The sequence below is a fragment of the Triticum aestivum genome, chromosome 2A, assembly GCF_018294505.1.
Source record: "Triticum aestivum cultivar Chinese Spring chromosome 2A, IWGSC CS RefSeq v2.1, whole genome shotgun sequence".
Taxonomy (NCBI): domain Eukaryota; kingdom Viridiplantae; phylum Streptophyta; class Magnoliopsida; order Poales; family Poaceae; genus Triticum; species Triticum aestivum.
The window spans coordinates 493,891,367-493,909,805 of record NC_057797.1 but is presented as its reverse complement, the minus strand read 5'-3'; positions in this window follow the sequence as shown (position 1 = coordinate 493,909,805).

Below are 18,439 nucleotides of genomic sequence, written 5' to 3'. Positions count from 1 at the left end.
AAAATGATGGAAATGTCAAAAAAATAAAAGAAAAATAAGTTTCCCATGTGATATGTGGTCTAGTTGTTGGGAAAATTTGCAAATGTGAATTTTGACTTTATTTGCAAAATCTCTCTGAAATTTGTAAAAATGGGCATAACTTTTGCATACTAATTCGGATGAAAAAGTTTTTTATATGAAAAATCATCTACTCGAAAAGTTACATCCGAATTTAACTGGGGGAACCCCGTTAAACATTTTCAAAATCCTCAAAAACCTAATAGAAAAAAAGTTACGGGGCTTTTAAGATCTAGAGTGAAAAAATCGAAAAAAATTCAAACAGTGGGCAAACTGTAGTCAAACAATGGTCAAACTAATTATTCTAGAATATTAGTGTTACTAAATAATTATTTCTGTTATTTCAATTTTGGTCAAATCTGGTCAAACTGTGGTCAAACAATGGTCAAACTAATTATTCAAGAAATATTAGTGTTACTAAATAATTATTGTTTTTTAAAACAATAGTTTCAAAATAAAACTATGAAATGTGTCACTTCATGCTCAAGCAAAATTCCTGAAGGTTAACAGGATTGACATCTTAGTATTGTCAGGAAAACAACAAGTGCAGACTTGGAGCGAGGGAGAATAGAACCCGAAAGTTAAGCGTGCTCAGGCTGGGGGAGTGGGAGGATGGGTGACCATTCGGGAAGTTAGATGATTTGGAATGATGAGGGGTGATTAGAGGATAAATTGTGAAGTGATGAGGGGTGGTGATTATAGACTAGAGGTTAAAATAATTCAGAAATTTGAAAATAAAAAAAAATCAAAAAAAATTTCAAAAAAAATTCAAAAAAAATCATAAAATTTCCTTTAGTCCCAGTTGGTGTTACCAACCGGGACTAAAGGTGGAGCTCCACATGGCCGTGCCCTTTAGTCCCGGTTCTGGATTGAACCGGGACTAAAGGGATAGGCATTAGTACCGACCCTTTAGTCCCGGTTCCAGAACAGGGACTGAAGGCCCTTTTTCTACTAGTGTGAGGGCGGGATGCGATGTTGGGGGAGAGCGGGTTGTCAGGAGGGGGGACTCCGGCGCACCCCTACCTGGCGCGCCAAATGTCGAATTTCGGGTTCCGGCAGACCCTTGAGGTTTGAACACTGGGGTGCGCGCGGAGATCTCTCCCCTACCAATCTACGTCCGATCCTCTCGTGTGAACTAAGATGAAAATGATGAACAACACAAGAGACACGAGGTTTATACTGGTTCGGGCCACCGTTGTGGTGTAATACCCTACTCCAGTGTGTGGTGTGGTGGATTGCCTCAGGGGCTGATGATGAACAATACAAGGGAAGAACAACCTCGCGAGAGGTGTTCTTGAGCTAGTGCGATGAACTGCTAGGGTGAGTTCCGTCGCCTCTCTCTCTCTCTCTCTGCTAGGGTCCTAACAGATCTCCCTCTTCTTTGTGGAGGCTAGCTCTATTTATAGAGGCCCTGGGCCTCTCCCCGAATAATTGAGCGGGAAGGGCGCCAACAATTGGCCAGTTTGAAGGGGAACATCTAGTACAAGCTATCCTGACCAAAGGTGGTCTTCGGCTGCCAAAAGCACTGGTTATGACGCCGTCTTTGGCTCCATGGTGACCTCCGTCCGGCCGTCCGTCTGGTCTTGGTCTCGTTGCACCGGAATGGTAACCTTTGCCTGATACCTTGGCCTGTGCTTGCCCCCTTTGCACCAAAGGGGAAACAAGGACACTGCACAGGCCGGCGCCCGCCTGGTCTCGATCGTCATGGCTTGCGTCACAGGTTCCTCGCGAGGTACCCCTGCCTTGATCTCTCCGCCTCCTCGCGAGCCTGCCTGGTGAGGCTGCCTCTGAGGAAGCTTCCTGTCGTCCGCCCCGCGAGGCTTGGCCCCTCGCGAGGGTCTTGAGCTTGCGTTGATGAAGATGGGCCACGTTGGGCCCCCACTTGAGCCACGCCGCAGGCCGCAGGCAGGCAAGTTTGGGGACCCCCGTTCCCAAAACGCCGACAGTAGCCCCCGGGCCCAAGGCGCTCCCAGGCTTGGCCTGGCGGGGAAGCGAAGGTGTAAGATCGAAGCACCGCGGGCCCCAATAGCCTGTGGCCTTGGGTGCCGTGTGGTGGTTGACTAGATGTGGGCGTATGGGCTTCCCACGATGCCTCGGCGACCGCACGACTTGACAAGTCCCTGCATGCAGAGAAACCGGTCATGATTACCTGCGATCGTGGTGCTCGGCGGTTGGCCTCCTCCGGCTATACGTACGGGGCTGGGCGAGCCCCTTCAGTCCATCCCTTCTTGCTGCTCCTTTTCTTCTTCTTGGCTAATCACCGTTCTCATGGCCCCAAAGAGATTCTCGGCCACGGAGAAAGGAAAGCCCCCCCGGGCAGGGCCTGATCCTCCCCCGACCAAGCACGGTCGAGGCCGCCCTCGCAAGTACACCACGGTCCCCGTGGTAGCCTCCCGCGGTCATGGAGGCGGTTCCCTGCATGGTGGTGAGCGCCCGGTTGCCAACGGGGGGCACGCTGTGGGTGTGCGCCCCCCTAGACCACGCTTCCGCTCTGCGGAGGTGCTGCCGGAGTTCGTCGTGTGGTCGGCAGACCCATCCAGCACCCGGCTCTAGCTCCCACGTTTCTTTGTAGATGAACTGCCGGCCAGCGCTCGGTGCGGCTTCTGGCTCCAGGCAGACGGCTGCTGCAGTAGGGCCTCCTGGGCTTCGCTGGAGGTCTCCGTCTCTGGGAACAGGGCCCTGACACGTGGCTGGCAAACGTTTGCCCGCGTGCGCGGCCAGGGCCAGTGGTGTACCATGTACTTCAAGTTTGATGGCGACGCCACCCTCTACGTGAGGGTGTTTGGGGAAGATGGTCGTCGTGCCGGGTGCTGCCCTGAAGACGACGACCGCGGCCGCCTGCCCAGCCCCGGCACTGACCAGGATGAAGATGGCGACTGGCGTACAGGCGGCGGTGCTCGAGGTTCGCCAAGTTTCGGTGACTCTCCCTCAGGCAGCAGCTCCTCCAGCGGTGGCCGCGACCAGCCCCCGCGCCGTCGCGCTCGCCTGGGTGAAGGCAGCGGGTCCACCCGCCGCCGCGCCCTGGTGAAGCGAGAGGAGGCGTCCGCCTAATCCCTAGGAGCAGCTCGAACTTTTGCTGTAGGTTGGTGTTGGACAGGTCGTGTCCATTTTGTTTCCTTCCTTTCCTGCATAAGAAGAAGGTAGCACAGGGCCCCGTGGGGGCGTGTTAGAACTGTTGCTGTCAAGTGTCACGTTGCTTTTGCCATTTTTGCGCTATGTTTCGTGTTGCGTGTCCACGTGCGGGATTCCACCTCAGCCCACTTGGTGAATTTGTCCACGGCGACGTAGAGGTAGCGATAGCCCCCTAGCGCCCGAGGAAACGGGCCCAGAATGTCGAGCCCCCAAACTGCGAACGACCATGAGAGGGTTATAATCTGTAGACCCCCTGCAGGCTGATGGATCTGCTTAGCTTGAAACTGGCAGGCCTCACAAGCCTTCACAAGCTCCACAACGTCGTTGAGTGCTGTGGGCCAATAGAATCCACTATGGAACGCCTGGCCGACGAGGGTCCGTGACCACGAGTGGTGCCCGCAGTCTCCGCCGTGTATGTCCGCCAGTAGCTCCTTCCCTTGCTCTTGGGAGACGCAATGTAAGGACACGTCATTCGGTCGCTTCCTGTAGAGCTCTCCATCCCTGATGCAATAAGCCGTGGCCTGCCGCGCCACACGCTCCGCTTCCTCCTCTTTCTCCGACAGAGTTCCTTGCATCAGGTAGTTCTTGAGCTCTGGGATCCAACACCCTTCCTGAAGCTCTAACGCCAGGAGCAGGCATGCCCCTGAGGATGGGCCGCAGACCGGGGCTCCTAAGGCAGGCGGCTGAGGGAGCTCCTCCCTCGGTTGTGCTGTGCTCGACAACGACGGCACCGCCGAGGGTTTGAAGAGCCACTCCTCAAAGACGCCAGGCTCCTGAGGCAGCCGCCTAGATGCCCTCTTGGCAATGTCATCAGCCTCCTGATTGGTGCCGCGAGGCACATGCTGCAACTCCATTCCCCAGAACTGTTTCTCCATCTTGCGGACCTCAGCGAGGTAGGCTTCCATATGCTCGTCCTTTGGCTCGTATATCTTGTTGGAGAAGTTGACGAGGAGCTGCGAATCGCCCTTGATGATGAGGCGCTTCACCCCTAAGGCAGTTGCGGCCTTCAAGCCTGCTATTAGGCCTTCGTACTCTGCTATGTTGTTGGAGACCTTTTCTCCGTGCTGGAAGCAAAGTTGCACGGCGTAGTAGAGTTTGTCCTGGGTAGGGGATACGAGAAGTGCGCCAGCTCCCGCACCAATCAGGAGGAGTCAATCTACTTGACACAGACGTGATGCCTATATGCATAATCATTGCCTTGGATATCATCATAACTTTGCGCTTTTCTATCAATTGCTCGACAATAATTTGTTCACCCACCATATTATTTGCCTTCATGAGAGAAGCCTCTAGTGAAACCTATGGCCCCAGGGTCTATTTTCCATCATATTAGTTTCCGATCTACTATTTTGCAATCTTTTATTTTTAGATCTATAAACCCAAAAACCCAAAAATATTTTATATTTTGTTTAGTTCTATCTATCTCTATGAGATCTCACCTTTGCAAGTGACCGTGAAGGGATTGACAACCCCTTTATTGCGTTGGGTGCAAGTGTTTGATTATTTGTGTAGGTGCATCTATTGGGGACTTGCACGTTTCTCCTATTGGATTGATACCTTGGTTCTTAACTGGGGGAAATACTTATCTCTAGTGTGTTGCATCACCCTTTCCTCTTTAAGGGAAAAACCAACACAAGCTCAAGAAGTAGCAGAAACCTTCATGAGATTTAGGAGCAAATTTCAAACGACGATGCTTATCAAGAATGTAACATTTAAAGCCAAATACTCAAGAGTATCCAACTTGGGGTTTGTTACCAGTGAGTAGCTAATATGTCGTTTTACCAAGTAGCTTGTGAAGGTAAAGCCGGTTTGTAGCGTGGCAAGCCGTCTCAACCGCTTCCGCCCAAATTTATCTTGGAGTTTTGTATTCGTCAAGCATTGTTCTCGCCATCTCGATAAGAGTCCGGTTCTTCTCTCAACAACTCCATTTTGTTATGGTGTGTACGTAGCCGAGAACTCATGTGAGATACCTTCTTCGTCAAGAAAGGTGTCCACATTTGTGTTCTTGAACTCTGTTCCGTTGTCGCTCCGAACTTTCTTGATCTTCACCTCAAACTTGTTTTGGGCTTTTCTAGCGAAGATCTTGAAGATCTTTTGAACCTGCGATTTGTCATCAAGAAAGAACACACACGTGAATCTGGAAAAATCATCAACTATGACCAAACCGAAGGAGTTACCACCAAGGCTTTTGTAGGCGTTGGGACCAAAAAGATCCATGGGAAGTAGCTCAAGTGGTCTTCTCGTGGTGATGATGTTCTTTATGGGATGGCTTCCTCCAACTTGTTTTCCTACTTAACAAGCACTACAAAGTCTATATTTGTCAAATATAACATCTTTAACACCAAGAATATGATCTCCTTTGATAAGATTATCTAGATTACGCATACCAACATGTCCTAGCCTTCTATGCCATAACCAACCTTTAGAAGATTTAGCAATAAGACATGTATGACGTTGGGCTCTTTTAGTGAAATCAATAATGTATGGATCACCTGTACAAATAATGTTAAATACCATATTATGATTATCTCAGCGAAACACTTGGGAATCTACTTTGATACATAGCACATTGAAGCCAAAGTCGGCAAGTCTAGATACGGAAAAAATTGTAACCAAGAGATTCAAAGAGCATGACATTTTGAATAGAGCTATCAGTGGATATGGCCACCTTACAAAGGCCAAGTACCTTACCCTTGGAGTTTTCTCTAAAAGTCACATACTTGTGTGGACCATCATTTTTAGCAAGCTCACGAAACATGTCTTTGTCTCTAGTCATGTGATCGGTGCATCCACTATCAAGAATCCACTCATTTCCTTCGGACATGTAGTCTCTAAGGTTAGCCATGAGACTAAGATTCAACATAGTCTTCTCATATTCGATGGCGAACTCTTTATCTTCATCATGATAGCCATGTTCAACATCACATATGGCGTGTTCATCATCATCATCACCTTGGGCATCCGATTCACTACACTACTGCAGGATGCTGCTAACGCGACACTACGATCAGAGACCCTTTGACGAAACTGTGTGCGATGCATTAATCACAAACAGGGATGTAAAAAACCATCAAAAACGTGCAAAATGTTTGCGATGGAGGATGCATAAAACACGGTACAGATTTTAGTTGCGTGTGCGATGAAGGGCACACGGTTAACCCGTTCGAACTGTTTGCGATGAGGCAGAACAACAGAAACAGTCATCCATATCAATGTGTGTGCGATATACGACATATAGTTTGCTCTGATGAACCATTTTATATTAGGGAGTGCAACATAAACAGTTAGCCAGATCAAGGTGTGTGTAATATAGGGCATATGGTTCACTCGGACAAACTATTTTCGATTAGCGAACGCAACAAAAACGGATCAACTTAACAAGATGTGTGTGATACGTGGCAAACAATCGACTCGGATGAACTGTTTGCGATGAGAATTTACAACACAGACGGTTAATACAGTTAGTTCGTGTGTGATTCTGTGTGTACAAAAAAACTTTGAAAAATGCAAACTAGTTGCTTGTAGTGCCTAGGAGTATCGCACACGATGCGTCTGCGAGTACTCATGTGCGATGATTAGTAAGTTACACATGCATTTCCTTATGTTAACACTTGTGTGACAAATAACATGTGGCAACTACGTGGTCAACCTTCTACCATCAATAAATTTTGACCTTGTTTCTCGTCACATTGCTGCTTACAACGCAATAAGTAATTGCAAATCTGTTCACACCTATCAAACTAATATGTGTTCACACTTGCACAAGGCTATAAAAACTACCCACTCAAAAATTACTTCATAGTTCCTCTCCTCGTCACCCACAAAACTGATTTTTCTGTCAAGTCGTTCCGCCATGACCGGTAGGAGGAGTTTAGGGTGGACATATAACCAGGCAGCAAAGACCAAGGCCGCGGAAGCACTAGAGAGGTCCCGCCGCGAAGCCGTAGCCGCAGCCGCAGCAGAGATGTCCCGGCGTGCCATGGATCCCTCGAACGAGCTCTCACGGGCACGTGAGGGCTCTCACAAGTGCATTCGCGATGTCTGCCATCATGACGAGCCAGCATTCCTGAAGTCCTTCGCCAGCGACGACGACACTCTCGCTGGCATAACTATGCAGCAGGAGTTGGTCGACAGCTTGATGAAGCTGCTCAAGATCAGCGATGCCTCGATTGACAAGGCGACCAACCTCGTTGAGCAATTCATGGGTGACAATGCGAAGCTCCTCAAGTTGGTCGCCGAGAAGGAGGAGGAGGTCGCCGGCTGGAAGATGCTGCATGAGCAGAGCAGTGCCTCGGAGATGACGCTGAAAGCAGTCGTCGAGGAACTGATGGGTGCCTTGAGGAAGCTCCGGATCAAGCGCGAGTAGGAGGTGGAGGAAACCATGGATGCTTTCAAGCAAAGTCGTGAGGAATTGAAGAAGGAGTTGGAGGATTTCGCCGCCCGATGATCCATCGACGAGTAGAGACAGTAGCGACCCAGATCGTTGCCTGCAATTTCCTTCTTCTCTTGCCCCCGTGTCTTCCGAGCTTTGCCGCATGTGGCATTTTAAATTATCCAGAATATGTAAGACAATTATTATCTGCACCATTGTAAATTTGTCGTCGTATTATTCGTTGCTATTTTATTTGTGGTCATATTATCCATTGCCCTATGTGGCAATTTAAATTAGGGCGGAATACGAGTTGAAAACACGAACAAAGCAAATGTTGCCATGGGATCACAAGCAAACACCCTCCGTCCAGGTGCTTTAATTAACACATTAATGGAGAAGTTGTGAGCGAGGCGGGCGGCGGCTGGTGCATGGAGGTCAAAGAGCTCTCTTCCCGGTGAGCATGGGCGCCCTTGCTGCTCGCACATGTCTCGTCGAGCCTGCGAGGTGGACAGGATGCACGCGTCCCATCAAGCCTGCGCGGTGGACTGCTCGCACGCGTCCCGTCGAGCCTACACGGCGGACTTCTCGCGCTCGTCCCGTCTAATCAAACAGCAACACGCATGCCACCGAGTATGGTTAAATTTCGACACGGTAAATATAATACAAGCGTTTGTGATATTAACGTGTCAGCTTTTTGTTTCAAAAAGGACTTCGTTGGCTACTAATGTGTGCGCCTCTTCTCAAACTGGACGATTTTTTTACCACGGCATATATGTGCCATGTCATGAAACCATGCCAAGTTTCTTGTTTTTTGGGTGACTTTTTGATTTACTGGGATTTAAAAACCGAGATTCTCAATGTTTCAGGATGACGACAAGTTTGTAATTCATTCTCATTCCTCAAACGAGACCTAAACATGCACCCAATGACACATGTACAATTTCCCACCCATTTTGCTTCACTAGAGCATGTGGTTGTAGTTCAAATTTGAATTATGGACTACATTAAATGCATAGAACACTTAGTAATTAGTAATATATATATATATATATATATATATATACAATGGCCAAACGAACCCTGAACAGTTCAAATTTCAGCCCGACACTCCTGTTATTCTATGTTGCCTGTAGACAGAAAAGTTCAAGGCGAGAAGAGGCAGCGATTATCGTTTAAATTTCAGCACGGATATCCTGTCATTCCATGTTGCCCATAGAAGAAAATACAAGGCGAAAAGAGGCAGTGATTATGTTTCACCCACAAGGGGGACACGTTTCCCTATCGGAACCATGAGGCTTCTTTGAGAGAAGCTCTAGTTTTTGTAAGAGGTTTGTAATAAAGCTTGGCCCAAATTGGAAAATGTTTTTACCATGACATATATGTGCCATGACGTGACACCATGCCACCTTTGATGACTTTCTGGTGAGTTTAGGATTTATGGGGACTTAAAAACCGAGATTTGAAATGTTTGAGGACGAGCCATGACACATGTACGGTTGTAATTCGTTCCCATTCCTAGCATGGGACCTAAACCTGCACCCAAGGACACATGTCTAATTTTTCTAGCCATTTTGGGGAACTAGAGCATGTATTTGTAGTTCAGATTTGAATTATGGACATTAAATGCCTAGGAAACTCAATTAGTGTATAAAAAGGCCAAACGAACCCTGAATAAGTTTAAATTTCAGCATGGATATCCTGTCATTCCATGTTGCCCGTGGAAGAAAATACAAGGCAAAAAGAGGCAGTGATTACGTTTCGCCCACAAGGGGAACACGTTTCCCTATCGGAACCACGAGGCTTCTTTTAGAGAAGCTCCAGTTTTTGTAAGAGGTTTGTATTAAAGCTTGGCCCAAATTGGAGAATGTTTTTACCACGACATATATGTGCCATGACGTGACACCATGCCACCTTTGATGACTTTCTAGTGAGTTTAGGATTTATGGGGACTTAAAAACCGATATTAGAAATGTTTGAGGACGAGACATGACACCGGTATAGTTGTAATTCGTTCCCATTCCTGGCATGGGACCTAAACATGCACCCAAGGACACATGTATAATTTTTCTAGCCATTTTAGTGAACTGGAGCATGTATTTGTAGTTAAGATTTGAATGATGGACATTAAATGCCTAGGAAACTCAATTAGTGTATAAAAGGCCAAACGAACCATGAATAAGTTTAAATTTCAGCATGGATATCCTGTCGTTCCATGTTGCTCATAGAAGAAAATACAAGGCGAAAAGAGGCAGTGATTACGTTTCGCCCACAAGAGGGACACGTTTCCCTATCGGAACCACGAGGCTTCTTTGAGAGAAGCTCCAGTTTGTAAGAGGCTTGTATAAAACTTGCGCCACAATGGACGAAAAAAATACCTCGACATATAAGTGCCATGTCGTGACACCATGGCAGGTTTCACGATTTTCAGCTTAGTTTTCGATTTACGGGGATTTAAAAACCAAGATTCTTCTCACGAAATGTTTTCAACTAGCACATGGTTCACTAACGAAAGCCGATATTCAATGAAAACTTCGTGGAAACCATATTTTAAAGTTTCATAAAAATCTGGAAAAAAGTGGGATGTTAAGAAGTTGATGTTTTATTGCGACACAAAATTTCAAGTTGAAAAACATTACGAGATGTGAGCTATGAAAAAGACAAATTCCGCCCTGAATAGTGACATTACTATTCGGCACTATTCGACATTGATTTTGTCTTTTTCATTGCTCACATCTCGTAATGTGTTTCAACTTGAAATTTTGTGTGGCAATAAAACATCATCCTCTTAACATCCCGCATTTTTTGGATTTTTTTTGAAACTTCAAAACACTTTTTTCTCATGGTTTTCACCGGTTTCCACCGAATGTTGGTTTCCGTATGATATCCCTCCCCCCCGCTGCGTGCGCGATCTGAGTCATGTGTTCTGACTGGCCAAAACCCAAACCCCACGGATCGTACGTGTGCACCGTTGGATGCTCCCAGATCAAATGGCAACCCTAAGCCCTTTCGACGGCACATGCAGTACATGGGTAAGCACTGTGCGCATGCGTCATGTAGCTCACGCTTCCTTCTCTACTAGGTTTTCATTCAAAACAGGCTATCATTTCTCGCCACTCCTCTCATCGGTTTCCCAGATCTTCTCCCAGATATGCATGATGTAGATGTTCGTTTAATTCTTATAGTTCATCTCATCCAAAATCAATTAGTTTTATAAAAAACTATTTTAAGATTCATGGAATTGTGCATTGTAAAGGTAAAAACAAAAAGTGACAATTCATTTAGAAAAAAAGGTTTCGGCAATTAAGATATGGAAGATTCTAGAGAACAAAGGAGAAGTGCTTGTGTTTTGAGGTTTGTGCATTATGCTTAAGTTCAACCATGGAGTCTTCTAGATTGTACATGTGGCAGAATCTGGTGCAATGTAAATGATATCCAACGACCAATAGTGCTCGGATTTGCCATCTCTGTACTATCGGATTGGCTTCATCCAACGAGCAACTTTCAAAGTTACTCGCACACTATATAGGTGTATAGATATAGATGTATAGATATATATAGATGTGTCCCATGCTAGACAAAATAAAGTTTGAGCGCTTGCGTGGGACGACCGCCCCCCCCCCCGTTGCCTCGAAGTTGGGAAACTGACATCATAGGTATTGAACCAGGCTTGGAGTCGGGTACGATGTTCGGTTTGTAATGTAGTTGGCGTGGCCCATCGAAGTTGTGCATTTGGGATTTAAACACATCATACACCATCGTACCCATACATATTTTCGGGCCACATGCAGTGTATACGGGGTCTTCTGATCGACCATGTCTCCCTTGTGCGGTTTTTTGTGATGACATGGATATCTGTGGGCTCCCCGAGTGTATATATATAATCCCTTTGACCGATAATGAGGGGTATGTGTTGGCCATGAATGGATTCCTCCTAGTTCGTGTAACGGCCGGTCACCATCAAATGTTGGTCAACCAAAGCTCGAGCTCATGCGTTGTCAGGATTCCCTCCTAGATGCTCGAATTGCTGGGTTCGACCTACATCAAACCCTGCATACGTATCTCGTCCTTAACTACCTTGCCTTCATGGTTGTTGTCTGTATCGAGAGGTAGGCACCACATCTAAATTGTATATTATTCTATATTGAAAACACACATCACCCCTTCCCAACATACATCATTTTGGGCCGCATACAACAGGTGTTGGTTTTGTGGTCCCTCTCGTGCGATTTTTATGATGGCTCAATCTATTGGCCCAGGCGGTTTATCGACAACAACAACTATCATTTGACCAAATGATAGATTCATTGGTCCATCTTATGGTAGGTCATGGCGACAGGCATGTATGACCAAAGTATCGACCATTACGTGCATCCGCCCCGTTGACACGAAGTGGGAGGTGGTGGGCCAAGCATCCTAGATAGGTACGACATTATGTCAATATATATATCCTAGCTAGGTGGTTGTTAGGGTGCTTTCGGGTTTGCGAGGCAGGTGCCACCAAAGTTATGCATTGTGTATTTGAAATTTTAAACATCCCCAATATTTGTACATATATTTGGCCACTTCCAGGTGGTTCTTGACTTCTGGCCCCTCTCATCGATCTTCAACGACGCACCCAACTATGGGCCCGCGGGGTCAAAGTTGTGCATTGGAATTTTGAACATCACAGACCACCCTTTTCACTCATATATATTTGGGCCACATGCTGGTGCGGCTGTCTTTTAACCCTCTTTAATGTTATTTTTTGCTGCAAAGACTATGTGACCCTCAACGGACATGGGTATAATATCTTAACCGTGTGTGATACAAGTGCGATGTGAATCACCAGCCTGTGCAAGCGTGAGCAAATTAAGGTGGAGGTACTGGCTCAACCGTTTGTGATGCAAGTGCACTGAAATCACCACAACCGCGGAAGCACGAGCAAATTAAGGTGGAGGTACTGGCTCAACTGTGTGCGATGCAAGTGCGCTGAAATCACCACGATCGTGCAAGCGCGAGCAAAGGATCGAGGTATTGGCTTAACCGTGTGCGATGCAAGTGCGTTGTAAAACCACCACCTGTGCAAGCTAAAGGCGGGTAAGTTTATTTGGAAATTAGGATGAATCGTGTGCGATAGACCAGCTAGCTAGAAATATAAAAACAAACTACCCGCCTTGAGCATTGCAAAAATCGGCGGATCCGTGCCACTTTTCCTTATTATCATACACGCATATTGTTATTGGATCGTGCGCGATCTTGGGAACTCCCGCCCCGCATCAATTCCTTTACCCAAATTTTAGTAGCCGTCGTACTACAACCATCGCCCACACTCCTCCAGCACCGACCATATAGTAAAATTGCAGTAGCCGAGGCATTTGAACCGTCGCCCTCCCTCATCCACCACCATCTCCACCCGCCATTACTAAAAATTTCAGTAGCCGCGGCGTATCCTCAAACACCCCCCCTCCACTGTCCCCCATCCGCCCCCTGCCCCCCTCGAACCCTAGCTCGTGGCCGCCGCCGGCGCTGCCGCCAACCCCTATCGGTCTGCCCGTTCCTCCTAGCTTAGATAATAAAGTTCAGGTTACCCAGTGATTCCCATACCGTTGCCTCACTCCCCTGAGTTTTTAGATGAGGCATGCGGTGTCCCTCCCCGCCAGATCCACATCCCCTGCTCCAGAATGTCGCAGCCTAAGCTCGAGCACGTATCTTGGGAAGCCCAACGAGCGTTCGGCCAAGAAGAGGTTTATCATGGCCTCTCCGGCAAACGTTGGCGAGGTGGCCACTGTTCGCCCCGACCTATTGATCCCAGAGCAACACATCTCCGTGGAAGACGGCAAAGACGTTAACTACGTTACCATGCCGAAGGCTTCATCTCAGCAGGCTAGTGTATTACTGTATCTCGGGAAAGCTGGCTACGACATCAAGCTCGTCCACACCGATGGCTTCATGCGGGCCATGTCACAGGTTAAGTGGTCCATCCCCAACCCCTCTGGTTCAACCACCGTCGATCTCTTCGACGGCCCTGCCGCTGATCTCCTCCGCCAAGCGGACAAGGATTTGTGAGCTTTATACACCATCAAGCCCATTTTGTCACTTCTGAAGGACACGTTCTATGGTGGCTGCATGGGATCCTCAATTGCCAAGTCAGATCTCATCGGCCGCGACCACGAGGAGGGCACCATCGAAGGTTCTTCCAAGGTGAAACAGCCCATCTGTGACATCAGAGAGCGCACCATGGGTATGTGCTCTTCCAACTGGAAGGATCCCATCCATGAAATGTGAGGCAACATTCTATCAGCAAATCTTACCTTTTCTAGCTTGCCAACCCGTACCATTTGTTGTAGTAGCATTTGCCATGCGGTGCTTTAACTGTGTCATGTTTAATTATTTCAGTTATGCAAAAATGTATTGTTCAATAGGTCTATGTGATGTTTTAAGTATGAATTGTCCACTTCAGTTTCACGAATGGCTATATTTGGTTGTTTATAGTAAGTAGATGCCTTGTTTATCTGTATTTGGTTGTTAGATTGGTTGGAGTGAGCATTTTTTCAGTTATAGAGAAAATGCCTTGTTTATCTGTATTTGGTTCTTAGTTTGGTTGCAGATGAGTATTTGTCCAGTTATCAAGCAGATGCCTTGTTTATCTATATTTGGTTGTTAGGTTGCTTTTTTAGCATGTGTCCAGTTATCAAGCAGATGCCTTGTTTATCTTTATCTGCTTGTTAGGTTGGTTGTAGTGAGCATTTGTCCAGTTTTCAAGCATAAGCCCTGTTTATCTGTATTTGCTTGTTAGGTTGGTTGCAGTGAGACTCTATCCAATTTTCAATGGCTATATTTGGTTGTTATACTGGTCATTTATGCCTTGTTTATTTCAGTCATTCACAATGTGTTGTTCATTATGTGCAAGTCGGAACTGTGCCGCTCGACTACATCAATACCAGTTTGAACGGCTATATTTGGTTCCAGTTATTCTTGGTGTAGTTAACACATGCCCTTTATTTCAGTTTTACACATTTATCTAGTGTGATGTTTAAGCATTACCTACGTTCTATTAATTTTCAACCATACCAGTTTGAATTGCAATATTTGATGGTTGTTAAGCCTGCTGTCGGTAACATTGCCTTCCATTTTATATCTGCTTTAACAGCATGCTGAAACCAACACATTCAAGCTATCATTTGGAGATGATGTTGTTTACCTTTGCTATATTTGTTTGATGTTAAGATTGATGTACTTATCATGCCCTTCCACTACTTATGCAAGACAACAACAGGAGTGGCCACCATTTTTCACCGAGGTTAGCTTCATCCGTCGGCTTGTACTCCCCCCGTCGTTCCATAATGTAGTGCATATAGATCCAGGCCTGGATACTAGTTAGCTTCTAATATTGACTTGTTGCTTGTAGGTACATATGCCCTTGGCAAGGATCCACGCATCGACCCTTTTTGCGTATGGGGCAATGAGATATTGATGAACAAGCATCAAGTGAGGAAACTGATAAGGATTATTAGCAAAAAGATACGAATGGTGGCAAGCAAATTAATTTTTATGCTCTATCCAACACAACAGTGAGCTGTAGGATGGTAACTACAAACTCTGCAGCCTTCTCTTTTTACTTCCCATAATGAGTTGTTAGACAACAATGTCTGAATCTTTTTCGTTCCCAGTGGTTCTTGAAGTAGTTCACTCAAGATTACCTCACAAAGTACATGATTGGTGCACACGCAATGAAGGTTAAAGTATTTCAGCTAGACTACAATGAGCATCGAGAAGTCCTAATGAAGATAGTGAAGGATGGACGGGCAGCCATCACAAGGGGTTGGCCTAGAGTCATGCGCACATTACACATGGAGGAGGGCACAGTATGGGCATTCCGCTTCACCTTCTCTAGCAACCAGAATGTCTTTCGCCTCTCTCTTTATAGTCTTTAGTACAACTGTGGTTCATCATTCTTTACTTGGTGCTTCTGTAGTTCTTCAGTATATGTACCTGTGCATCGAATTATGGATTCGTGGTTAAACCTATATTTGTAATAAACATGGTTTGATATGAAATAAGTGATTGCCTACTTTCAAATTCAAAACATGTGATTTTTAAATTAGGGATTACACTGCACACGGTTTGCGAAAGCAAAACATCTACTATATACGTGGAGATCAGAAATGTTTCTATGATCCACTACGTGTGCGTTCAATCTCCACTGCACACACGACTTTCTCTTGAAAACTATTTGCGTTAGGCCACCTTGCGCAAACGTTTACCACATAAAAAGTGTGTGTGATGGACAGCCTTTGCCACACAGTTTCTTCTATGCACCGTGTGTGATGCATTCAATAACGCAAACGATAAAATTATTAATATCGTGTGCAATGGCAATGCTATCACAAATGATTTAATGGGAAAAATTGTGTGTGATGTACCTGTGAATGGAAACATTTTCCTTGGAGCGATTGTGTGGGATGTACATATGAACAGAAACGTTTGGCAGGGACTGACTGTGTGGGATGTACTTGCGACCGGAAACAATTTCGCTGTATAATTGTATTTTTAGCTCTACTATACGTATTTCCATATTTCAGCGCTCGCCGGTCGCACACGACCTCATTTTGCAGAGTGTGTGTCAGGAGGGCATATCCCCGACGGTTTCTGGGTCGTGTGGGAAGGACCCCCTATCGCCCACACTCACTTGGCGACGGTTCTATGACGCCCCGAGACCGATGTGTCAGGTGTCTTCCAGTTATTCGCTGTTGTTGCCTTGTCATTGCTTGCATGTCATGCATTCCATATCATGTCATCATGTGCATTTCATTTGCATACATGTTTGTCTCATGCATCCGAGCATTTTCCCCGTTGTCCGTTTTGCAATCCGGTGCTCCTATGTTCCCCGGTGCCCCTTTCTACCTCTTTTCGTCTGCGGGTGCTAAACGTTCTCGGATTGGACTGAGACATGTCATGCGGCCTTGGTTTACTACGGGTAGACCGCCTGTCAAGTTTCGTGCCATTTGGACTTTGTTTGATACTCCAACGGTTAACCGAGGGACCGAAAAGGCCTCGTGTGTGTTGCAGCCCAACACCCCTCCAAAGTGGCCCAAAACCCACCTAAACCTCCACCATCATCTCGTTCGTTCGATCATGATCGCATGGCCGAAAACCGCACCTCATTTGGACTCTCCTAGCTCCCTCTACCTATAAATATGTGTCTCCCTCCGAATTTTTCGCGCAGATGAAACCCTAGCCCCGCTCCCTGCGCTGCCGGACAAACTCCCCACCGCCGCCGGACGTGTCCATTCGCCCGATCACCTCACCCCGGCCAATCGCCGGCTGCCACCTGAGCGCCGTTGCCTCCCTCCACCTATCCCGCGCTGCCACATCACCGCGCCCCGCCTCCTCTCTCTTCCCGCGCCGCCGCGGCCCGCGGAAGCCCGCGGCCAGCCCTCCTCCGCGGCGACCGGGCCTGAGGGCACCGCCTCTCCTCCGCCCGCGCCCGCGCCTCTCCTCCGCTCCGGCGCGTCGTCCGCCACCTGCTCCGGTCGCCGCGCGCCATCTGCGAGGCCATCGTTGCTCCAGCGACCCGCAGCTCCACCGGCCCCGCTCCCAGTCCGGCGACCGAGCCGCCATCGTCGCGCCGGCGCTGCCTCCATGCCGTCCTCGAGCTCTCCGGGCCGGACCTCGACGACTCCGGCGACCCCTTCCCCCTCCAGCGAGCGCCAAGTCCGTGACCACGAACTCCGGCACCGACGAACCTCGGGCCGCACGCATCTATAGTAACCGCGAGATCCAGATTCAGATCCATTCCTCGGGTTGACTTTTTCTCTCCGAACCCTAATCTTTTAGCATTTTTCCGCATGCCATAACTCTGCACCCGTTGCTCCAATTCGTGCGTGTAGCATATCAAAATGTTCGTCTCGACGAGTACATCATTTCATCTCATTGCATCATTTGCATTTGAGCTCATCTTGATGCCCAAAATGCTGTTGGAAGAGGGCTATGTGATGATTATGTCAGATCTGTTTCAGCAAATGGCCTTTTGTCATTTTTGCCATGATTAATCTGTGCATGCTATGATCCCGAGCTCTACATGTGTTTGGTGGAATGCCATGTTATCTTTACAGAGGTGCTTGCCATGTATTTTTGTGATCTTTGTGGTGACTAGCACAAGCTTGCAAACTAGCCTACCCGTTGATGCTGATTTCAGGGACTTAGAATTTCACTAAGTCCTTGTCCTGATTTTGTTGTTATGCCATATGTTCATGTTGTTTCCTAGTGAACCATGCCTCTTTTGAGGATGATCAGTAAGGATGTTTTGTTAATATTGTGGTGCTCTATCCATCCATGTCTTTGTTTGCAATTATGGAGAACCCTAGCTTGTGTCAATCGAGCTCTACTTTTGCTATAAAGTGTTCCTGGCATGCTATGATCCATCCATGTCTTTGTTTAGCGATTTTGCCGAGGTTGTTGCTATTGATCCGTGCATGCTATGATGTTGTCCTTGCCATGTCTAGCTTCTATGCCATGTCTTCTTGATGGGTGTATGCTTAGTTTGTCATGCCATGCTTTGCAGTGAGTGCATCGTTCTCGTAAACATGACTACTCGTTATCTGTTTTGCCATGCTCCAGTTTTTCACAAAGTCTGAATCTGTTTATGTTTTTGCTATGTTCACATGCTTGCAATTGTATTTTCTGATCCCTTTTGGCTCAAGGTCACTAAGGGACTTTTGTTATATGCTTAGAGTAGCTTCATGCCATGCCTTGATTTGCCATGATATGATCCTGTAACCTGTTATCGTTTGCGCTTTTGCCATGCTTGTTTGAACCTGTTATTGAGTGAATTAGCCGTAGCTCAGTGTTCATCTTTTGTCAAGCTTCATGAGTGGATCCCTGCCATGTATTTTGTTG